The sequence below is a fragment of the Dermacentor albipictus genome, chromosome 1, assembly GCF_038994185.2.
Source record: "Dermacentor albipictus isolate Rhodes 1998 colony chromosome 1, USDA_Dalb.pri_finalv2, whole genome shotgun sequence".
In the NCBI taxonomy this organism is placed as follows: domain Eukaryota; kingdom Metazoa; phylum Arthropoda; class Arachnida; order Ixodida; family Ixodidae; genus Dermacentor; species Dermacentor albipictus.
In genome coordinates this window covers 123,748,522-123,774,197 of record NC_091821.1, presented here as the reverse complement: position 1 = coordinate 123,774,197, position 25,676 = coordinate 123,748,522, and the positions used below count along the sequence as shown (strand labels likewise).

The 25,676-nt window shown below is 44.4% G+C and overlaps 1 protein-coding gene and 1 long non-coding RNA gene across 4 annotated transcripts in view; one reads left to right on the top strand and one right to left on the bottom strand.

The window, feature by feature from the left end:
• Positions 1 to 2,377, top strand: part of LOC135904838 (uncharacterized) — a 126,996-nt gene extending 124,619 nt beyond the window's left edge. For both annotated transcript variants that reach the window (XR_010565227.2, XR_010565228.2), the window contains one exon: positions 2,235 to 2,377. This is a non-coding gene — a long non-coding RNA (uncharacterized lncRNA). The remainder of the gene's footprint in view (positions 1 to 2,234) is intronic.
• The window catches only part of LOC135904809 (G-protein coupled receptor dmsr-1-like), a 1,021,428-nt gene that overhangs the window by 589,949 nt on the left and 405,803 nt on the right, over positions 1 to 25,676 (bottom strand). The window lies entirely within an intron of this gene.

Sequence of the window (25,676 nt, the reverse complement as noted above, 5' to 3'; positions counted from 1 at the left end):
GGAAGAAAGTTTGCCTTCCTCTTTACCCGATTTACTGCATTGAGTCGGGTTTACTCTTTCAGTTTTACTATCCTATAAAGGCGGTCCCTAAGGACTCCATAGCTGTAAAACCACTGAGATATATTTAAGCGTCGTTTCAACAGACCTTAAAGCCTATATGAAAGGGACTCGCTCGAATTTTTCGTTTATATTCTGCTATTTTAGCTTGTGAGCCTGAATATAAAGAAGTCGTTTTATGCCCGTCGTCTTATTTAGGAAGAACCGCGATGCTTTGAAGATTACGCCCGAAAGGAATATGCAGGTCCTAAAATTTAGGTGAAAGGGTTAAGGAGCATAGCGCTCGAAATCTGGTCGTGAGAGAGGCTTAACAGCAAGCTCTACTTCACGGAGCTTTTTGTGTTTGTGGCCTTAACATAAACGTGGAGTACTTTTTCGTAAGGAACAGAATTTGAATCCAAGGGTAAATGCAACAATGCCGGGCCAAAATTCACCATAGAATTTCTTCAGTTCGCGCGCATATTTTCCGGCAAGTTGCTTCGGTTACGAGCAACTCACTTAGATGGACTCAATAAAAGACAAGCACACTGCTAGAAACCGTCAGCAAAAAAAAAAAAAAATCAATCACAATGGCGGCACGTTTGATCACTTGATCAAGTCCTATTGAAGGAAAAAGGGTCGAAAGCAGTGAACCCTAAAATTACACCTTCTTTCATTTTTTTCTTCTCTCTTTTCATTGCGAAACAACGCTGCACGCAGGACGCCCCATCCCTCTTGGAACCATTAAATTTTGAGTTTGTCTTTGTTTAAGTTCATTATCACCGAATATTCTCTTACGTGAGAACATTATTTCAACTGTAATTGTACGGGTGCTTGCGATTCATGATACGAATTTTTGTCATAACGTGATGAAGAATGCAATGGTGGCCATGACGCAGCACAAGTTTTGTCAACAAAGGCGTGCGACTCCAACTTCAGATCCCATATTAAATGACAGGAATAACACAAAAAACTATGGGAAATCTTGTCTACTATTGTCCAGTTGTCCCGTTGCGATGGCAATCGTGTGGACACTCCAGGCGCATTTTTGCCGTCGCCGTGATGTTCCGTATAAACTCCAAGGGCGAAACACCGTCGCCGCACGCCGTATGCTGCATGTGAAAGTGAAAGCATGCGAGGGACGCCCACGATCGCGGCTCAACCTGGCGCGCGCGATGGGGGAAGGTGGAGAGAAAACGCACCGTCCTCCGTCGCGCGAAAGGCCGTTGGGGGCTGGGAGGGAGCGAGGGGCGTGGTGTTGGGCTCCGGCAGCAACTGCATATTTCACGACTGGGCACAAAGGGGCTGACGATCGCGGCTCAATCTCACGCGCGAAACGGTGGAAGGTGGGGAAGTAGCGCGGGAGGGAAAGTGGACAAGCGGCTTCTACTCCGCCAGCAATCTTAGCGCGGCGTCGAGCTGTAGCGCGTGCCGTATGTTGAAAGCGATCTACAGAGGGCTCAAAGCTTGGCGAGTAGTGTCTTCTCGCTGCTATTTGCGTTGAAGCGATGCACAACTTGAAGGTCACTTCGCTGGCTGCTGCTGCCACGCTTGCTCACGCCACCGTTTTGACAGCGAGTGTCCGCGATCATCGAGTGTGATGCGTTCATGTCTGCCATGTGGGCGATGACAACATGCTTGTTAATTCAGTTCGCAAGCGAATGTTTCCAAGTTTATACGGCCGATAGAATTACTATCCTTACTTCGTATAACTGTCTACTAATTTGCAATCGCAATCGATGCCTCTTCTTTCGGGCGAAACTTAGACTTTTCTTTTTTTCGCGCCTAATATTTATGAGCCCTTAGCGCGTTTCGGAGGCGCCGGCTACTCCTTTACACATAGAAGAAATATATACAAAATGGAATAACAAGCCGGAACTAATGTGTACACAATCATTGCTCCAATATCTGTTGCTGTGGCGTGCCCTAAAAGCTACAATGACTCGGCGTTTGAAATCGAATGAGATGTACTGGTGATAGCCGAGTGGCAGCGGTGCTCATTTTTTTTCTGATCATACTTTACGTAAGCATCGCACAGCGCGTATATGGAATTAATAACATGTTGCTACCACGTGTAGACGGTGCTCAAGAACTGGCACTTTGACAAGTAATTTCCCCCCTTGCAGTATTTGCACCCGGCACAGAGTACCACTCAGTGTCATCGGTGACGCTTAGCAAGCCTCCGCTTTTTCCCGCAGAGGACGGCCTTGATGACTTCTGGCCAGGCGGGCCTCCGCAAGGCTCCACGTCCAAGGCCGCAAGACAGGGAGCCGACCCACGAGGGAATTCCGAAGCTTTTTTTCAAGAAAAGGAGAACACAGAAAGAGGAATTCTGCGAATAAAGCACTTGGTCGTCTTCCTTTAGTCAGAGAGGATATATAACTGTTCCAGCAGTGAGAAACCATTTTTCGCTTAGTTGCTGGTGTAATGTGTCTTAGTTGCTAATGTAATGCCTGCAATGGTGTTACTGCAGTAGTAAACCACAACCTCACGTCTCTTTTAAACCGGTAAAGGTAAAACTCTGTTGACTTCCTACAATGTTTTCCGGTTAGTGGAGTAAGCACGGTCTACTCCACATCGTTCTTGAGCATCAAACAGGTGCTCTGTTGGCTGTACGCATAAGGATAGAACGCGTGCGTAAATACCTGAGGGAGAAAGCAGAAAAAGCAGGCGCAGCCAGGTTATACACGACTAGATGAATGTTGATGCTAATTTAACATGATCTATCGTCCCGATAACTGTACAGAAGAGCGATAATTGAAGAGTCAACACCAAAATGCGTAAGTTTAAAGAAGAAATAGTTATTTCTCCAGTGCTGAAACTTGGGCTTGTCTTGAGTTTGAGGTTTGGGATTCCACCTCGTATTTGGGAGGTACTGGGTTCGAAAATCTCCGCAGCCTGAAACTCGCCATTTTATTTCTAAGGGGTAGAGATGCATCGCGATCTGGCGCTCTCTCTTTTATGTGGGTTCTCTTCTCGAAAAGAGCCTTATCGAAGTCTGCGAAGGTCTCTGGATGTCCCTTGCCCCACCACAGCTTTGGTCAATTAGTAGAGCATCCGCCGCTGCTGTGGGAAGCAGACGAGTGCTGCCGCAGGGTACCTACCAGTAAAATAGGTAAAAGTGCGCTTTGGTCCGGTACTTGGCAACTACGGGAGTTCCAGACACTTGGAAGGACACCTGCCAGATAGCAGTCTATCGGTAAAGAATCTACCTCGAGCGTTGGAGGTATTGGCTTCAAATCTTCCGATCTGGTGCTAGGATACTTGCGAGGGTTCGCATGACGAAAAGGGGCCTATAGGGATTATCCGCGTTGTCTCTGGGAGTCCCTTGTCCGACCACAGACAGCTTTGTTGAATAGCATCCGGCGCCAAGAGCAGATTGCGTGAGGGAACGAACGCGAGGTAATGGCATCTTAGTTGAAATCAAGAAAAAGGAATGGGCATATGCAACGCATGTAATGAGGAGGGAAGATAACCGATGGTCATTAGGGTTACGGACTGGATTACAAGGGAAAGGAAGCGTCGCAGGAGGCGGCAGAAAGTGAGGTGGGCGGATGAGATTAAGAAGTTTGCAGGGTCAACATGGCCACAATTAGTACATGACCGCGGTAGTTGGATAAGTATGGAAGAGGCCTTTGCCCCGCAGTGGGCGTAACCAGGCTGATGATGATAATGATCCGGCGCCGCTGTCCACAAGGCGGTCGCTCTACCACAAGGTCATGGCGCGAAGAATGTTCAGGATCCTTGTTAAATGTCTGATAAGAGTGAGTTACGGCGCTGAACTTATCTCTTCACTTTTTCTCATAAAAATCACGCACACACACACGCGCGCACACACGAACACACGCGCACACACGGCAGGCAGCTCCCGAAAAGAGCTCCAACATCTTTGTGCAGGAACTTTCCTTCAAGGAGAAGTCAAACGTCCACACTCTGCAGATGGCAAAAGTTTTTCAGTCAAAAAGAGGGATTTTGTAGGCTCTTGCAGAAGGCTGTGCAGGCTCTGCAGGCTCTGATGCCGTGCATAATCAGGCGCGGCATCACAATTTCAGCCCCCTGTTCTGCATGTTGGAATAGCCGGCCTAACGCTCCTTAAAGAAAGAAAAAAAAAAACATGCTTCAAAGTGTAGCCTGTAATTCCCTTCTTTTATCTACAAATGGATTTACCGCCCTAGTTATTCCTTCTTCCCCCTCGTTGTTTGTTCAAACGGTGATGCTGCCTCATTTTTGGGACTCGGATTTCAAAGTTCCGCATAAACCTGCCCGTATGCTCGGCTCGGCATTGCGTTTTATTGTGCCTTGTTCCTCAACAAGATTTGATGAGGCACGACATTGTGTGTACGTTCCTAACCTGTTTAACAATCTACCGGGGCATATTTTCTCAGCAACTTTGAAAACATGACGGAAATACACGATCCGCCCACTTTAGGCTGAACCTGTTCCATGCTTTGCCTTATGTCACATTTATGCGGCCATTGTTTCAAGGTATTGAATATTGCAGTTTGTCTGCTTGTTTGTTTTTAGGTTTTTGTTATGGGTACGCTTGAACTCTCTATATTGTTGTACTGGATTTGCGCAGCCAAATGTAACGTCGCGCGCACTTTATTTAACATCATTCTTTTTGTTTCATATGTGAGTGTTCTGTCTTAATGCATAGCCAAATCTGCTGGGCCATGTCCTAGAAGCCCTGATTGGTTTAGACAAGTTACGATGATAACTCTATTATATCTCTGTTACGGAAATATTATTATTATTATTATTATTATTATTATTATTATTATTATTATTATTATTATTATTTATTATTTTTTTTATTATTATTATTATTATTATTATTATTATTATTATTATTATTATTATTATTATTATTATTATTATTATTATTATTCCCTTGCCTTTCTTTTTCACATCGTTCTGTTTGCACCATGGATTGATTTAGCTATTCTGTTTTGATCTTTTCACTATGTGTTTCTGGGAGGAAGCAGTATGTCCTTGTAATGCCTATATATTTTATGAATTTATACGGACGTATCTTGTATATGCCGTGTCTTAATTGTCTGCCCGTCCTGCAAGGACCACAATGTGGTCTGCAGTATGCACTAAATAAATAAATAAATTGTTATCGTCGTCGCCGTCGCGGCCTTGAGACCACTTCCATAACGTCAAACTCGTCCCGTCAGCATGCTCTCAACTGGCTACTGCTTTGCTGGTTCCCCAAGAATGCGACAACGGCCCACATTTTCCAGCAGCGGCAGGCAAGCGACAACGCAAGCGGAGACATCGTCAGCAAGTTTTTCTCCACAGGGGAAACATGACAACGGGAGTCGAGCGCCGGTTTGGCGCCGCTGCCAGGGCATCCAGACCCGCACCGCGGGCGCCAAGCGTGCGCACACTGAGAAGACTCAGCAATTTTCAGGCACCGCATGCGTTGTACTTGCTAATCTATACCGCTGACGCTGCGGCAAACTGTTTTTCTAAGCATCACTCAACAATAACCACTTCACAGGTAACATTGCCGTTTCTGAATCCCACAAACAGTGACGGTAAACATTAAAATGGTGTCGCTCAGTGGAAGCTACTTTACTGCCCCAGAGAATGTGGATATTTTTTTTGCAGCTCCGTTTGGAAGCACTGCATTGAGCGGTGCGTCCATTGCCTTCGTGTTAAGCACAAAATTTTGACTACGTAGTACATAGGGTATGATAAGTTGGGAATGTAATTCCTGACGGCAACCTATGGTCAGTAAGCTTCATTCTTTAATTTTCTAGTTACTCGAAACGACACTAATGAACTAGTGTAGCTCACTGACAGTATAACGGAAGCTTCATTTTGTGCTACTCTAAGGCGAAGCTGTTAATTGCAACTGGAAGCGGTTAGTCGCAATTACTATGATCGGACGTCCACACCGAATGACGGCGAAAACGTATTGAGAGAACCAGTGAAGCTATCGCTATCAGATAAGAAGGATATTTTTTATTATGATTACTGGACTTTATTGGCACAAGAGACGGATGTGGCAAAAGAGGGCCAAGGCCTCCTTGGGTATTTTTGTCATGCCAAGTGTACGCTGTGTGGGCTGAATCAGAAACGCACGTGGAAATTAGGCCCCCGATGTGAGGAAATTACTATCTTCTTTTAGTTGAGCATTAGAGCTCTATAAAGTATTTAACAGTGCACTGTATCAGAATTATGGTACGTGCCACGATAAAGGATTGTAGGAGTAACTTGTGCTCTACAAGGAGAACATGTAAGGAATTTTTGGAAGGTCTGAGGCCCTGTGGACTCTGTAAAGATGATCAAATCTGCAATAATTGAGGCGTTCGATGATTGCTACAGAAACAAAACGTTTGTGACGTTAGAATAATGGACTGTCTATCAAATTAAAACTTCGAAACCGTACGTTTGTTAGAATAAAACGGCAGAAAATAAATCAACCTTAAAAATATAAATTGTGGGGTTTTACCCGCAAGAACTAGGATATATTTTGAGGTGTGCCGTATTGGGGGAGTCCGTGGGATAATTTGGCTACGTAGTGTTCTTTAACATGCACCTAAATCTAGTTACAAGAGTGTTGTTGAGTTTCTCCTCCATCGAAATGCCGCCGCCACGGCAGGGAATGATTGCGCGACCTCGAGTTGAGCAGTGCGATGGCATAGCAGTGGACAACCTGCGGGTAAATTAAAAGTTCTAGGTGCAATAGGAAATGTTCACACTGCTCGTCAGAGCTTCTAAATGTCTCCATCCGCCAATCAATTAAATTTTGAAGGCAGTAATATATATAGTTATTTTCGTTAGACTCTATGCATTTTTCATCATTCCTCCCGTTGTCTGGCCCATCTCAGCGATGGCGGGAACAAGGCTTCGTATGAGATAATTCCCAAGGTTAAGAATTGAATATGAACCGTATAGGGACAAAGTACGCAAGTAGAAAGATGTTTTAGAGTTCGTATCTTAAAATATAATTGTACCGACAAGCTGAAATATATGACTGACACTTCGCACATATAGGCGGGAGATTTGTCTACGCTTGGAACCAGTCATTGAGATTATCTTTCTAAATTCCTTATTCATTTGAGAGGGCTAATTGTAAGCAGTCGTGGCGTTCACCGCCCATAGCACTGGCGCAACACACGTGGCTCAGTGCGGCACGCACACGTGATGAGGAAGGTTCACGTTCTGTGCGAGCGATTCGGAACGTTCGGTGCACAAAGCGACAATTGGGAAGACACCTTCGTGAAGAAAAAAAAAAGAAAGGAAGAAGAAAAAATAATTACTAGGGCCCCTCAGTGAATCTGCTGCCATGGAATTTAGGTCTTAATTCCGAAATGCCACAGAAGTCTGTTTCTTTTTCTCTCTCACTTTTCTTCCCTTTTTTTGAAGACAAGGTCTACCTTGGTGTGTTCAGAACAATTCGGGCTGTGCCTATTTAACCAATTTTGTCTCGTAAATTCAACAATTTCAAGCCTTCTAGTAGACGTAGGACAACGAAAAAAGCGACAGAATGAAGGTTGGAACGGAAAAGGTGCATCAAGTTACCTTAGAGCTACGTACCTTTAACAATGCGTAATAAGCGACCGAAGGCCGACATGTAACCCAAATGCGCTCGGTCAAACTGCGCGTCTCTAAAACTGGAACCGGAAGTGTGGCTTTGCTCCACAAGGAATGTGGTTTGATCCTGGAGATAATTGCAGTATGAAAACGCTGGCCAATCCAGAAGATAGTGTTATCTAAAAAAATACAAAGCAAAATAAATAAAGGTAGAGTCCAGAAGTAAAGGGATACATGCAAGGTGGTAGTAAAGGAGGGTAAGGATGGCCCCGGTGAACATAAGCTGACTCAAAAGCGGTTAACATCGAAGAAAGACAGACAAGGCTTTACGGTGAAGCCTGTCTTTCCTTCCGAATAACAAACTTGAAAAACAAACACGTAACATTAAACCACATGATACACGAATGCATCTTTTTTATCTAATGCGCGCGCGACATGCTTCTGAGCAGCAATTATTTGAATCCTCTTAAATGGGGCTAAATAGCTTAGAGAATAAGCATTGTTTTTTCACTTGCTGTCAGAAAGCACTTTTATTGCAGATTTCTAGCAGTTTTTTAAACGTAAATAGGGATAGCTGAGTTTAAAGTTTTGATGCGATTAAGAGCAGGAACACTGTCGGTGCCTCATTATTCCTGCTTCGCGAATCGTTTCTCGACATCAAAGCATGCTCTAGCGCTACACTTGTTCACCTGAAATCTGGAAACATGTTTTCGCCCACTGTAGTATAAATTTGTATGCGCTGTGCGAAGAGAGAAGCTCGCAGCAGCCTCTATCGAATAAAAGGAATGGAGGTGGTTACAGTGATTTGCTTATCGCATGAAGGCAAGACGCAAATGATGACAACATATGAGGAGTTCGTAGACGGAATAACGAATTCAAATTGATTAATGGCCACGGCCATCATACGGGTGTCACATGTGGGCATTACATTAGCGTTTAGAGATATTCAGGTTATGAATAAAAGTGATCGTTATGCTGTATCGGAATACTTTTTCAATATTGTTCTTAATGCAGATAGCATTCTTGGGCTTCTTCGCGCAATTATTGCTCTGTGACCATCTGATCATCTAACCGTTCCCCTTGCGACCAAATCACTAAAAAAGCATACCTTTAAAATTTCTCCAGTGCTGGGCGGTTCAATATAATTTTTAAGGCAGATAGCGGGCTCCTTAACGCAATCATTGCTCACGCAATCATTAGCAGCCAAACACCATAGCCCCTAAGTAACCACGGTGGGTGAAGAAACATCGAGCTTCGAGGAAATGCCTGAAGTGCAGCACAACCATGCAAGCAGCTAGGAGTCCGCGGCCGAAAGTTCCGTTATTGCTTTCGGTGGAGGAAAGCTTGCGTAAAAAGAACGCCAGCGGTTACCAAAATCCGTCGAAGCACCGTTGTAAGGCAACTCCAACGCCCACGTTTGTCGCGTCTGTCATGAGACAGAGCGAAGCATCAGGTATTGGTGAACAAAAAGGGTGACGTTAGCGAGCTGTTTCTTAAGAGGAAGCTTTAGCTTGGGCCCATCGCCAACGCGGCATATTCAAATACATGTAAAACGCAAAACATTTTTCTGAGATAACCGCTGGACCCATTTTCAAGGGACCCTAGAACGATTTTGACGATTATCTACAAACGTGCTGATTCGTTAGAGTAGTTCCTTGTGATCATTAATTGACGCATCTAAGTGTTCCGCGTAAAGCGTGTAAATAATTATAAGGTGTTAAAAATGTACATCGCTGCTGATCGCAGCACACCGCTCGGCTCAAGTTTCAGCTGCCCTCAACATATGACAATAGTAGGGCGAGCTATCCGATTGGCTGCCCAGGGCGCGTCATCGATAATTTTTCCCACTTTATGGTGAACAAATGTTGTTCGTATTAGTTGGAATGTTAATTTGTTTATATAAAAGTAAAGTAACAGAAATAGAGTGCACAAAAACAGGTGCTCACTACACTTAAGCACTTCCGGCACACAGCAAGCGTCGTCTGCTTGTGTTACAACGTGCTCCGTTTAGACGAGAGCTCCGCGGTCAGTGCCGGTCTCAGTCTTTTCGCAAGCGCCGTTATTTGCCTTTGTTGCGTTCTGGGCTGCAAACGTCGCGACTGGGAACATGTCAAGCTGCGACATCGCGTCCCTCTACTAGGCAATAGACGAGCCGTGTGACTGCAGCGCATCGGATCGTCGTTGCGCGATCGGCACCACGATCTGCGGGTTTGCGGCCGTCATTTTACACCGGAGGTTTAATACCACAATAGCGTTTCGCGAGTCCGGTATTTAGGTAAGCGCAAGCGCAAGAGGACTGGGCCTGGCCGTTTCACCGTGCCGACCGTGCCGTTTCATGGGGTGAGCAGAAGCACACCCCATGCTCAACCAAACACAGTAGCATTAACAAAGTGTATTCTTCTTTGCTGCTGGTGCAATTTTTTCACAGGAGCTCAATCATTAACACATGCTTTGTTAAAGGTTTGAAATGTATTAAACTTGGTTAGAGCAATATTAGCTCCTTGATTGGCTGGTTGAGCTCTGCGCCACCAGGCGGCTGGACCATGATGACCGATCAGACAGTTCACGCACGTCTACCCTAAAGTTCCTTAATCAGCTTGAGTTCTCTTGAGTCTCCACGCATCCGTCGAAACGCGCAGCTCACCCATGGTTACCGGAATACCAGACACGTTCGGCGATGCAACAGAATGCTTGCAACGAACGCTGCTTCGATAGCACTCGTTTGGGGTCGACTGCTAAGCAGATGGCGCTGAGGCTGGAGAGGCTTCGCCCGCTCACTCCTAGATAACCGGAAGTAGACGACACAACGTGCCATGACGCAGAGCCAGTAAGGCGGAGCTTAGCCCCGATCACTCGGTGAACGAGTAGAGGAGGAAATGCATGGCTATGGAGGAGGGTAAATTGTAATCGTCCTTAGCTCTCTTAATTTGAGACGCTTCACACAAATTGTGGTGCAAATGATCAAACTTAGCTGTACCTTACACGTCTACAAAATTCGTCCGGACCGTTTCAAAGACCATTTAATGAAATTTGTTGCATTTGAGAGAGAAAGTTAAATTCTAGTGCATATTGCAAGCATAATTTCGATTTAGGGCCTTAACTTTGTAAAAAAGATTTTGAAAAATTCGAAAGTTAGAAAAAAATAGAAGCACGAAGTTTACAAATTCACCGTTCTGAACCAGAACAGATATCGTGGTTCTGTACACGGCATCCACTAGACAATTGAAAGCGAACAAATTTGATGTGTCATTTTATATCTTACGTGAATTTGTTACGTAGTGCACTAGGGTTCTGCAAAAACCGTATTTCCATATTATACATTTTTTTTCGATTCATGTGTAACATATAAACTTTGTCCGCTTTGTACTATTAGATGCAATTCACATAATTGTGATATGGCTTTTCATTGTTGAGTTACAGAGCTGTAAACTTGATAGTTTCATTTCCTAAAACCTTTTGAACTTGCCAATTCTTTATAAAAATTGACGACCTAAATAAAAAATTCGAAACCAACAGTGGCTATATTTTACATTTTTTCTTTTAATTGCAACAAACTTCGCCCAATTTGGTAAAGTGGTCGCCAAGAAAATGAATTCTCCTTTTACATCTATTTAGATAGGAGCACCCGTGCTAAGACTTCCTCTTAATAGCTTCAAATAGCCTCAAAAGAGCTGGACCCATCACCAGACAGTGTAATGGGAGTTGTGGGGATTTGGGGAATTCGACGCGCCATTGCGCGGGCGCATTCACCTGTTCTGCCATCCCTACGCCTCACTTCTTTTCACTCCAAACTGGTTGCTAGCGGTGGCGCTGCACTCCACTCCACAGGGCGGAGCTACGACATCACGAGGCGGCCCATGGCGGCTACTTTCATGGCGGTAGCCTGTCTCCCTTGGGACTGCGCCGCGTACGTACATGCTTCCTCTCGTCTGCCAACACCTTTGTGACCAAGACTTGAGCTCACGCACGATGCCTTTGCCAGTGCGGGGAGCGCGTACCCTGTGTTGATACCTTGTGAAGGAGATTGCCCGAGGTATCACGAGTTGGCCTATTGGTTATTGGAATAGCAAGTAGCATAGCCACCGGGATTTTTCCTAGCGGCGAGTCCCAGCTTGAGCCTGTGCTCTCATAGCGACGTGCTATAGGCGCCCCTGACTATTTTCCGCCCTTGGTACGGGACCCCTTTGGTTCCCCGTCTCCGCGGGACCGGGCGTTGGTGCGGTGTGGGGGGCCGCCGGATACAGTAAACGGTTTCTGTTAACTTACGGAAATACTGTGTTCCTGCGTGCATCGCTCGGTAGCCCCTTGTAGTCTGAGATTGCGCGCAGCGGCGCTAGAGGCTGACGGCTGGCGTGGCCCTGTGCCTCGCTAAGCTCGAACCCATGGTGGTCGGTACTCCTGTGAGACCCGAAGACCACACAGAGTAGAGATCTTGTTTGCCTGGAGTAGATCAGTAAGTGGAACCATCAGGTCAGCACAGCGGGGGATGACACGCCGATATAAATTTATCAGTTCCACAAACTCCTTTAGTTCACGTACGGAAGTGGGCTGAGGAAAGCAGCGAATGACTTTCACCTTCTTAGTGAGCGGCCGGATGACATGACGGTCAACGTGGTGTCCAAGACAGTCAATATTAGTTACGCCGAACGTACATTTGTGTTTGTTCACGACAACGTACCATACTCGGCAAGGCGTTGGAAAGGCTGTCGAATGTGGGAAAGGTAGTCGTCTGCATCGTAGATAAAGATGAAGAGGTCATCAATGGAGGCGAAGGAGTACGGAAGACCTCGGGTGACTGTGTACATGAGACGCTAGAAAGTTTTAGCAACGTGCGGGGACCAAAGGGCATCCGCAGATGTTCAAAGAGGCCAAAAGTTGTTATGGCGGCAGTCTTGGGAATGTCCAAAGTTTAGACATGTATCTGATAATACACTTTCACGACGTCTATCTTTTAAACGATGGTTGCTCCATGCAGTGTTGCTGTAAAATCCGCGATGTTAGTCAAGGGGTAGCGATCGGGAATAGTGGCGTTGTTCAAGGCGTGGTAGTCACCGCAGGACCACCAGCCACCTGGGGACTTCTTGGACACCATGTGCAAAGCGATGCCCAAGAACTTTCTGATGGTCGCACAATGCCAAGCTCTAGCATATGATCGAATTCGGCTCTGGCAACCTTGTGACGCATGAAGACCGAAGACGCATGAAACTGGGCAGGTGAAACAAGACTGGAAACTCGTCGAATAAGTGTTCACACATAAAACGATGAAGGTGGCTTGTTGGTAACAGTGGTGGTGCCAGCTGTTGACACTGTACCTTCCACCGTTAAGTGTGTTGTAGCATCGACAAGACGGTCTTGGGCCATGTCCACAAGGAGGTCAAACTGATGAAGAAAGTCTGCTCCGAGAATCAGGCAAGCCACGTCCACTACGAGGAATACCCATCGAAAAATACGGCGGAATCCAAAGTTCACTGCGACGGGTGTGTTCACCGTAAGTCAAGATGACGTTCATGTTGGCGGCTAGCAGCGTAACTACAGATTGGCGATTCTTCGGAAATGTAGGCGATGGTGGAACAACGCTATCATCAGCTCCCGTGTCCACTAAGAAACGGAGCCAGGACACCTTGTCGAAAACGAAGGATAAGTGGCTGTTTGCTGGACCGCCAGCACTTGCCACTTCTAGTGGTGAGCGGAAGAGTTTCCAGAGAAAGAGAAGGGAGACGCGCACTTTCGGGCGGCTGCGCCGAAGGTGCACTCGCCCGGACGCGGCGATCGAGATGAGGAACACCGGCTTGACGAGGAGTGGCGGCGCGAGGGGATTGGAGAGCGAGCAGATAGAGTAGCAATCTGCGCGGTTTATCTGGCAGCGAAAGCCGTCGTGATGTGCCTGCAGATCAGGTGGCGAGAGACAAGGTGCCTCAGTTGTTGCGGAAGTCGTCGCAATCGTAGAAATGGGTGGGGAGGCGACGTCTGTCACGGAGTCGGCAAGTTACGCGAAATTCGCTAGTGAGGAACCAGCTGCAGAGGCGAGCACCACGTGCATGGTGGAAAGCACGCGCTGCAAGAAAATGCGCTAAGTTTTGACCGAAAGTGGCAGCCTTATGACCTAGGAGCTACTGAAAACGGCGCAAAAGCTGTGAAGGCTTGCGGTCGACTAGTTATTCAGCTGACAATATCTGCTGGAGGCGTTGCCTTTCCGACGACGAAGTACGCTTGTGGAACTCAGCCAACGACATGTCACATGGGTTTTTCTCGGGCAGAGTAAGAATAAGATCCCAGATTTCCCCGGCAATTCCTGGAAGAAGTGCAGACAAAATGTGGCGAAATTTGGAAGTCTGTGATGTTCTCCGGGCCGTCAAGAACTATCTGTTGACGCGCTAACCAGAGGGAGACATCAACTGGCCAGAATTTCGGAAGGCGGAACGAAAAAACCGAGACTGAGTGGGACGCTGCGGGGTCAGAGAAGGCATATCTGGAGTCACCGGTGGATTCTATTCTCACCGTAGTCAACAAGTAGTCGCAAAGTTTTGAAAGTTCGTGCTCACTAATATTGTAGACGTAGCGTGGATGTGTTGATTTTATGCAATTGGGTAAACGCAAGCAAACAAAAGTAAACACAGATCTACAACAGGAACTTATATTCTATCAGACACGTTGTCAGGCGAAATGAGGCAGCGACTTTCGACGAAACTCAACGAGTGAACCAATCTCTTCCTAGTTAAAACTTGCCGCACCGCCATCAGAGACGCTTGCCGCAGTCACGGAGACTGCACGCGTTCGACGTAAATGCGCGGAAACAGGAACCGCGTCGGCAGCCCCTCGTCTCATCTTTCAGCGCGTTGCCTCCTTGGTGCTGCTACCGACTAAAGGAGCATCAATATAACGTAACTAAATTAATATTGGAAAATTTGGGCATTCATTGAGGAAATAGTCACGGCGATCCCATGTTTGCAAGCACGTCTCCTTCCTATAATGCTTATTGCAGGATGACAAGAGAAATCCTGGAAGTCTATGAAATTGAAAAATCAGAATAAAGGTGTGTAAGCAAGCCTTCAGTGTCGCTATCTGAAAAAGATGCAATTCGTTGGTTTGGCGCTCTAACTGTTGCAGTGTATGTTTTCATCATGCTTTGGACACGTGTACGGTTCTTCGATATACTCTACTGACTGCTCTTTTTTGTCTCTTGTTTCCACTCGTTCGATCATTTCGCGTACGATCCCCTGACAAGGTGATTTGCCTGGTCCCAGAAAAAGCTGTTAGGATAAGCCTAAACATCGACCTGTCAAGTGTGAGAAGCGTTCAAGCGGGCGTCCCCACATCAACATAATTATCCTAACAACAATCATACAACAGCAAAAATGCCTCAAGCGCATATTTGTGGCGCTCTTTCTTGGTGTGAAAGGAGCGTACGACAATGTTACACATGAAGCAATCCTCGAGTCATTGGAGGCTGTTCGAATCGGTAGCCGAATGTTTCTGTTAATCCGCGACCGTTTGACCAGAAGGTCCTTCTTTGTACTGACCGAAGATGCCCCGACTGCCAACTATTTTATACACGGTGGCGTCCCACAGGTTGGGGTATTCAGCGCTATTCTCTTTAACGTAGCTATAGTTGGCCTTGATAATATATTACCCAAGACAACTCACCTGTCAATGTACGCCGATGATACTTGTCTTTGGTCTCCTGCAGGGACTCGTCTTTAAGTGCGCGCAAGAATTCGGCGGGCAGCCACCCTAACCTGTTTGTATCTCCTCAAACAAGGCCTTAGAGTGTCCATCGAAAAATGCCTGTTAATCGCGCAAACACATGGCAGCATACTCTGTTTCTCTCAATGGCCATGCTATCAAATACCAGAAGTGTCACCGCTTTTTAGGTGTGATTATTGACAGAGACCTCTCATGGAGCCTCCACTGCATCTACCTGAAGCGGAGACTAATTTCGATTGTAGAAATACTGATGTTCCTGTGCGGAAAAACCTGGGGCCCATCGGTTTGGTCCATGCTGCAGCTGTACAGAGCACTGTTTCTGGGCTTTTTACGGTACAGCTTGCCGGCTTTGGCGAACACATGTAAAACAAACATTCATACCTTCGAAAGCTTGCAAGGCCTGACTCTATGGACATGTCTTGGACTACCACGATGAGCTTCGACTCACGCAACTATCATGATTGCTAGAGACAACTTGTTTCGAAGATATATAGCGATTGAGAGCCTTAGAGTACACATTCGACACCTGTGTCACGTACCCAGTCATTATATTGCTGCTTTGCCAGCACAGAGACCCAAGGAACATTTTCTAAACTTGTTGCGACACATCAAGGCTACTATCCATCGGGCTTTACACCAGCAGCAAGATCACTGCTACCCCTGCGGTTCCTACGACAACCACAAGTATGCCTCGCGATTCCGCGTAACGAAGAAGGCCCGTCATTCAACAGTGGCTCGACATCAGTTCACGCTGTCATTACTGAATGAGGCACATGAACAAAGAACGCAGATATACACCGATGCATTTGTCTCAGCCACCAGCCCCACAGGCGCAGTTATCATCCCGGCCTTACAAATAACAATTACTTTCAAAGGTTCGCGTATAGCGACCTCTACGGTAACAGAACTTGCCACTCTACGTGCCGCTGTTAATTACAACGCACAAGCCATACCTCGAATGTGGACTTCAAGACAGCCCTTCAGAGTCTGCAGTAAGCTTTACGACACAAGACCTATGACCAACTGCTGTTTGAGACCAGATAGGTTGTCCATCAAGCCCTCATAAACGGACATGACATCACCTTCCAATGGCTTCTGGGGCGCTGTGGCATCGTCGGAAATGACCTTGCTGACGATGCCGCCCGCTCAGCCGATAAAGAAACCCTGACACTTTCTATACCCTTATCAAGGACTGATGCTGCGAGGGGTCTTCGTTTACTTGCCCAAACTAAAACTGAAGTTTTGTGGAACATCCCAAATTTCACCAACTGCCGTCTCCATCGGTTGGATTGTACATTGAAGCTCCATATTTCATCGAACTTCTCCCGCCGTGATGCAACTTTACTGTGCCGCCTCTGGTTAGGGGTGGCTTTTACGAAAGCCTACGCCTTCCTTATTGGAATGTCCTACACACCGATCTGTGACTCGTGCAACAGTGAAGAGACAATTAAGCACGTGTTGTATTTTTGCGATCGCTGTGACAATGAACGCGACGTTCTTCAGAGGGTGTTAAATCGACTAGATAACAGACCATTTTCAGAGACTTAGATTCTCGGAGCATAGATCCATGCGTCACACGCTTACAAAGCGACGCGGGCACTGCTACGTTTCACGAAAGCGACTGGCCTCAGTGACCGATTATGGGCGTGAAGTCATGGACATCCGCATGTACTCACACCAATAGTACCTTCTTCCCTCCCTCTCCTTTCTTTTCTTCCCTTAAAACTCCTCTCCTATGTAGGGTAGCAAACCAGACGTGCGTCTGGTTGACCTCCCTACCTTTTCTTCTTTCCTTTTCATCCTCCTCCTTCTCATCGTTTCCGAAACAGCGTCATCTCTTATTCCCCGAGCTGACACAAAGGGAAGGACGAAAAGAAACAACCCGAAGGGCAGGAGGCCGTCGACGGCAGAACCTGACGAAAGCACTAATACTTCCACAGGCTCCCCAAGATATCGATGACCATAAGACGGCAAGGGGTAATTAAGGCCGTCTTGGCCCCCGTGTTAATCAGAACCACTCGAGACTAGGATGAGAGCCACAGCCATGTACCAATGAAGTGAATACAATATTTTCTACTTTTTTTTTATCATGACGATGCCTGGCTTTGCTGTCGTTTCCTGGTTCTTGCGGTGAAGACGCACCTCACCCGGTCGACATCGTAACAATATTTAACGGTCGTGTGAAAAAAAGAATGTATAGTTGAACAAAGCGCTGTATCATTGTGTCTCTTTCTTTCTAAGTCCTCGTTGAGTTGCGCTTACAAATTCTATCATGAATAGGGTTATGCAAGTATTTGCGATAAGTAATGTATAAGGATGTATAAGGACGAGTTAAAAATTTGATGTCCATTTGCACCTTGCATGTCAGTTGCACCTGGAAGAATCTTTCATAAATTGTTAAATATTGCAACTGTGTCTGGAATTTGTGCAGCGGCATTGAATTCGGTTCAGCGCTCCATCATGGTAACCTTCATTTATTATTATCATCACTGTTTATTTATTTATTTTTCTGCTGAACAAGAGGAAAATGAAGCAGCCGAAGCATTCTCTACTTCACTCTCTCCAAGGCAACCATGCAGTTTATAACGGAACAGAACCAATGATAACATTAATTGCAGTCCGGACAGCAGCGTTTCGGAAGCTATATTAATCTTCCTGACAAAGATTATTCGAAAGCTGTCTTGGTGGAATTTGTATTCATGCGCTCATATCTGAAAGCATGCGCCCGCAGACGACTTCAACTGAAGAAAAAATTGCAGAGCTGTTGTATAAGCACGGTTTTATTTATGGTGAGTCCTGTCCTACTACCAGAAAAGCGGCCGCGGTGTTTTTTTTTTAGTTTCAACTGAAGTCCTCATTAGCACTACGGCGTTGGAACAGCAGTGTGCTTCTGTATGCTCACAAAACTGACCACTCCTGAAACACTTTCTTGGTGGCAGTATACCCGTGGGCACAAGTGGGCTGCTGTACACAACTCAGAGGAAAACATAGCTGCTCAGATTACGCTACAAGACAGCTTTTGTGATATACGACACCGCAATTACCGAATGCAGAATAAATGTACTAACGTAACTCATTTTCGAAGCCCCGCTTGCCTGGCCAGCCAACCATGTCGGCATGTAGCGGGTCAGTCTCATTGTCACGCTCAGCCCAGAACGAGATATTGTGCAGGGCAGCACGTCTCTGTAATGGGCCCGTACCACTTGGGCATGTTTCTTTTGTTTACTCGCGTTTACTGCCCCCCTCCCCCCGACCTCATCCTGACACGCACTGCCTTTGCACGCCATGTCCTCTAGCTGACGCTCCCCTCAAGGGCTATTGTTGCCCATTCAACAACATGCTCCCAGCACGCCCGGAAAAAATCAAGAGCGGCACTGATGCTAGGTCACATTACCGCTTTGTGTTAACCATACATATTGCAGGACCTATCTGGCGATAACAACGTATTTAGTTGTGATGTGGCTCAGAAAATGCGACGGTGGCCTCCGCCAGCCGCAAGTTCATCGAGACGGAATGCAAAACTGGCGGTTCCTTATTAGTTGGTTATTCTCAGGCAAACAGGGCTTGCTTTTCTAAAGTAGCCTGTAGCTACAACCTCTGTGAATGAGGAAATGAGGTGCTTCAGAGAAAGTCCGTACTATAGGCTCAAAAAATAATACACTTGTCTTATCCAGCCGACAACTAGGTACGTCGCACGCACTGCCTGGTGCGGATAACCGCAAATAAGGCTAATGATGAGCCTTGGTTATTTAGTCTGTCTGCAGACGTTTGTACGCTAGAAACAGTACGTCTATTGGTATGTCGAACGTAAGGATTGCTTTACGAGAAATAAATTTGATGTTTACTATAGCATTTCCAACGATCGCCACTAGACAGTTGTGTTAGCTTATCTTAATTGAGAATGGTGTTTGCAAAAGCTCCATGGTTCACGCTGGTTGTACTACGGAGGATGATATGGCTAGAAAACAATCTTTTAAAAGAGCTCTGACACACTATTTCGAAGTCCTAAAACAACCGTACTTTTCTTGGGCTTACAATAATGAAAAAACAGGAAGTATGGCGCTTGGGAAAGACAAAATATTTTAGTTTATTTCAATTTTATATTTCCTTTAATACTGCTTTCATAAAACCGACCTGCAAATGCCAACGTTGACAATATCAACGTTAGGATCAGGTCGCCCATAAAAATAATAATATACAAGAGTACTGCGTGCATGTCTTCTGAGTGCTCTTTTTTGTGACGAGAAATTCATAAGAAATTAATAAGCGTGTTCAATGCCGCTTGTCCATGCATGCGCCCATGTCATAATGGTTTCAATGTCAGGCTACAGTACTAGAGGTCCTGTGTTGGAATTATGCCGTCGGACAGGTTTATTAATGTTTAATTATTTATTCCACAGTACTTTATATAAAATGACGAGTTTGCAAAGTTACGAAGCTCTTTGAAACCAGAAGGATGAAGTTTACAAAAATCCATGTACTTCCCTTGATTCCCACGATGGCTGAACCGCCCGATTGAAGCTCCCGTAGACACAAGAGCCAGAGTTCCCTCTCGTAATTAGAGTGTGAAACTCTACGGCTCGTGAAGATGCGTGCTGAGATATCCCGAGATTGTATTACGATAGTTAACACTATGATATCGTCAAAAATGTCTTATGCGTCGCCATAAAAAGTAATCTCAATATATATAAGATCTAATTATAAGATATCATTATAAGATCTCATTATAAGATTATAAGATCTGATTAGCAACTTTATTTTCACAGCGAAGCTGTCAAGGAATAATTTCTTGACATACAAAATATTGAAGATAGTGCAATGCCGGGCCGACCCGCGGCGGAGGTGAAGCAGGAGTTAAGCACTCCCCATACGTGGCCCGGTCCCGAAGATAGTACTATACCGGGCCGACCTGCGGCGGATGGGCAGTTTGCCATTAAGGGGCCCACATACACAGCCTCGCTGGTCATCCTTCCTCACAGAGTGGAGGGGCAATGACTTTTTTAACCTACCTTTTCACGAAATAATATACTTTGGCTGTCTTCAGTACCAGAGAAAAACTACAGGTGGCACGCGTGCTGAGTTAGGGAAGATTAAAGGGAACAAGAAAAAAGGAAACCGGGGGCCGGATTTTTATTAGTCATATCATAAAAATTCCTGGCAAGGGTTGTAACAGCGCACCCAAGGCAAGGACAACAGAAGGAATAAAACGACGACACAGCGCTGTGTCGTCGTTTTATTCCTTCTCTTGTCCTTGTCTTTGGTGCGCTGTTACAACCCTAACCACGAATCCCAACCAACTGGCCCAACTTGCTGTTCTGATATCACAAAAAGCCAACAAAAAAGCCGCCAAAGACAGCAATGGGAGAAATTAAATAATAATAATAATAATAATAATAATAATAATAATAATAATAATAATAATAATGTTTATTGCCACACAATATACAAAACAACACAATCAGGCCGGTCTAAGCCTTAGTTGGCTTGTAGGACCGTGCCAATGAATATGATAGACAAGGCAAAAGATGTACAAAAATTGATGAGAGATGAAAAAAAAATAGAAAAAAATGAAAGGCAAAAAATAAGAACAAGATAACATTTGTTTATCTACATACAACAAAAATTGAAGAGGTAAATATTGCGATGCAAGAAAAAAGCAATGTACAAGAAGGTAATTTTACTCTAGCTGTTTTAGGATGTGCTTGAGCGTTCTTTTTGATGTCGCGTTAAATAACTCTTCTGGTAGTTTGTTAAATATGTCAGGCACATAAGCACAGCGTCTGGCCGCGCCATACCTTGTGGCTGAACGTGGAACAACATAACGGAGATGTTTTCTAAGCTCCCTTGCGGCGGCACGTTTTTGTTTGAAATCGGAATTCCAGAAATGTTTAAGGACAACTGTTTCTATAAGTAATGAATGGAAGTTTGGTAGCCCAAGTTCACGGAAGATGTTTGCAGATGTTACTATTGGGGAATTGTACGCAACGTTTTTAAGAATGTTTTTTATAATCCGGTCAACCCTGCATCTCCAACGAGCCGAGCAAAAGCCAAAGACTGTAATGCCATACCTTAACACACTGTAACCTAGTGCCTGTGCTATAATCTTTTTTACAGACAAGGGCGCAATACTTTTGATATTAAATAACAGCCAGGCTACTGACCTCAGTTTGGAACAAACAAGTGATAAGTGATGTTGCCACGATAAATTACTATCAAAATAGATTCCGAGATATTTCACACAATCCACGTATGGAATAGGTGCGCATTTACAATGAACACAGTCTGACTCATGCAAGTAGAGAGGCAAGTTAATAACAGTAGTCTTAAGTGGGGAGCGAAAACAAACGAGTTTTGTTTTTTGGGCATTTACAACAATTCCATTATTAGAGAACCAAAGCATTGCCTTGTGCACGTCATTTTGCAACATTTCAGTGGATGTTTTATAAGAAAGGTGTTTCGCTAATAATACAGTGTCGTCAGCATACTGGAATACTGAACATTTCGAAATTGCCAAAGGGAAGTCGTTAACAAAGATATTAAACAACAATGGCGACAAAATGGACCCCTGAGGAACTCCAGCTTCTACCGACAGCTTAGAGCTAAATATGCCCTTATCATCGGTAGAGACCACCTGAAATCTGTTGCTCAAATAATTTTCGAGAACTTTGTAAAAAGGCCCACGAAATCCCCAAAAATGCAGTTTACTTAACAAGATTTGATGATTCAGGGTGTCAAACGCTTTCGCTACATCTAAAAATAGCGCACATGTGAAAAGATTATGATCAAATGCCGAAAACAGTTCATCTGAAAATTCCTCAAGCAGTGCCACAGTACCACGCCCTAAAACAAAGCCAAACTGTCGATTGGTCAGGATAGAAAATTTGTTAAGAAAAGAAGACATAGTGTGGAAAAGAAATTTTTCTAAGACCTGAGCAATAATCGGCAATATTGAAATTGGTCGATAGTTTTCAATACTATCTTTCTTCCCTGACTTGTGTAGTGGCACAATAACTGCAGTTTTTAAGCATTCTGGAATTTCGTCGCCTTCCAAAAAACCATTCAGTATATGAAGGATAATATCCGACAGCGCATTGAAATTCCTCCTGATGGTGTGTAAAGAAATTCCATCATATCCAGTGGGCTTGTTAGGACGGAAACTGAAAATAATTGCCTCCAGAACACCCTTCAAAATTTTCGGAAGGAAAGCCGACGCAGATACGGAATGCCCTAACGGTGAAGTGCTTGTATATGGGGAAAGGGCCCTTTGGGACGCTTTAACAAAGTGCCTGTTGAAAGCATCAGCCACTTCTGTGGGAGGTTGTTGAAAAACACCGAAAATAGAACGGCTATTGGAACTCACTCCTCTGAGATGATTTACCAAAGACCAAGTTTTGCTTACATTATTTGAAGATTGTTGGAATTTATAAAAAAAGTAACGGCGTTTGGCGCCACGCAGAAGAGCAACAACTCTATTTCTTGCCGACTTGTATTCTAATCGCAGTCTTTGGTTTCTGGGATTTCTTTTGCAGCGTTTCCACAAGTTGTCTCGATACGAAATGGAAGCAAGAATTTCCGTGTTCATCCAGCAGTGACCCTTCCTTATCGGCTTAGCTATCAGCCGTGTGCAACGCAATTCAAAATTTTTCATTTGCATGCAGAACCTTTCATATACTTTGGCCGAAGAATCTTCTTTGGCTAAGGATGACCAGTCAAAAGAAACGATAAGGTTATCAAGCTTGGATTGATTAACAGTAGGGACAAGGCATTTACGCTGCCCAGATCCAGTTTCCACCGATAACTTTCTAGACGCGTCTGGTAGAACTAGACGACATGCTACGAAATAGTGGTCCGCCATGCGTTGTAGAATAGTACATGACCTAAATGAACAGCAGGGAGCTCTGATCGCTATGTGATCTAAACAAGATTGCACTAGGCTATTATTAACTAATTCCGCTCTAGTAGGAGCTGCAATTGTACATTCCAGACCATAAGCGGACAACGTAGATAAATAATCACAAACAGTCACTTTTTCAGGGCATAAAATATTGATATTCAAGTCTCCGATCAAGCAAAATTGGTCCACTGAGCTCCACTGCCGCAGAGCTTCTTCAAGCTCAACAAGAAAACGTGACAGGCTGCATGAGGGTGGTCGATATATCGATAAGATATGGACAGAAAATGACCTTTTACAAACTTTGACCATCATAGATTCGGCATGTACAAAAGATGCATCAATAGAAGAAACTTCACAGTTGTCGTTTACGTAGAGAGCAATGCCCCCGCCACGACGCCCGCTTCGTGTGACAAAATGTGCGGAAAAGCCCTGTAATGTAAACGTATCAAGACAAGCCTGGGAAACATTGATTTCTGTAATCACAAATGCGTCTACAAAGTTAGCTGCGGATTCAGCCTGAAATTTAAATTCGTCCCAGTATTTACGAAGACTTCGAATATTAACGCTCATAATGGTAAAATCTTCATCAGAGCTGCACAGAAATTCTGTTTTAAATGAACTGAAGTCTGGTAGTTCGCTGAAAGAAAAAGGCATGTTGGCTAAGCAATGTTCTCCAGGTCTGCTTGTTTACCAATTCGAACAAGAGACGCTGTTTCATTCTTTTTCACGAAGATCTTGCCTCCTTTCGTCCAACAAAACTGATAACCCTCCTCTTTTGCCTTCGTTCTCGCTTTCCAGAAGAGATCACGGTTAACTTTGGTCAAGTTATCATTGAAGTAGATCTTTGGAAAAGATGCACAAAGATGCCAATAATAATAATAATAATAATAATAATAATAATAATAATAATAATAATAATAATAATAATAATAATAATAATAATAATAATAATAATAATAATAATAATAATAATAATAATAATAATAATATATAAAATAATAATAATAATAATTTGTTCACTTCAATTCGCACAAAGTGGTCCAGCCTTCAAAAGCGTTGCCGCTTGTCTGCGGAGCTGGGAAGCCAGGTTAAGCACGTGAAACAACAGCGAGTAAATCAGTAGAAAAAGAAGAGAAATAAAATCAACCAAATACGCACGAATTGCTTGTGCAACGTAAGAACAAACAAACAAACAAACAAGAACTAACCGAACAAATGATAGCAAATTTTCCACCGTGCACACTTTCGTACACGAAATGGAAACATTAAGAACATTGCAAGCAGTAAATTACCTCAGTCTATATTATCTTCAACTAAGGTCAAAGGAACTTCCTAAGGTCTTTTAATCCGGTAATGCTCGGGAGGGTACGTATTTTATTGAAGTAATAAGGAACATAGTAGGTGCGGGTTCTTTTGCCATAAGTGGTGAAGGTGCGGGGTATGACATACTTTTCAGAATGACGGAGAGGCCGTGCTTTAATGTTGCAGATTTTGTCAAATGTCAAAGATAAATTGCTTGCGTACAGGTGGCATGTCAAAATATTCCACACTGTCTCTGGCTGACTTGTCGTGATAGTTGGTTCCGTAGGAGTGATTGGTTGAAATTCTCTGCATTATGCGGCTTAGTGTGTTTAATTTATATAAAGATTCGGTTCCCCAAATTGTTTTTCCGTATCGTAAGATGGACTCTCCCAATCCCTTATATACCATTTTTCTCACCGATACATCACAAATATATCGTAGAGCATATATGCGTAAGCATATATCGTCCACACTATGCGTAAGCGTTTGGCTAACTCTGCAATATGTAAGTTCCACGACAGTGTTTCGTCAAATGTGATACCAAGATAGTTAAAATTCGATTTAAGTTCCAAAGATGGGCATGAACAGCACGTACAGTTCCTCTCATGAAGGTATATATTTGATAATGTTCTACACACTTTATATGGGCTATGAAAACAAAGTAGGCATGTTTTTGTAGTATTAGTAAAAATCTGATTAGCGTTTAACCATTCTATCAAAAGATGCACATCCTGTTGCATCCTGTCGGAGGTTTCTTCATAAGTTTCACTTGTTATCGTCAGGGCAGTATCATCCGTGTATAAAAACAGTTTTGAGTTAAATGGAAGACAGGTCACATCATTGACGTAAATAGTAAATGACAAGGGTCCTAAAATTGAGCCCTGAGGAACACCTGTCGAAACGTTCAAAATTGAGCTGCATAATCCGCCTAGTTGGACACATTGGGCTCGATCAGCAAAATAACTTTCAAAGAGCGACATGTAGGGACCTCTGAAACCAATATTGTCAAGTTTATCTAATAATAGATTGTGTGTGATAGTATCAAACGCTTTTCGCAAATAAATAAAAGTGTAAGGACAATGTTATTGCTATCTATTTCGTTGCAGACAAGGTCATGGAAGTTCTCTAGTAGGTTTGCCGTACTTTTACCTTTGCGGAAACCATACTGGGCTGCATTTAGTAGATGGTACTT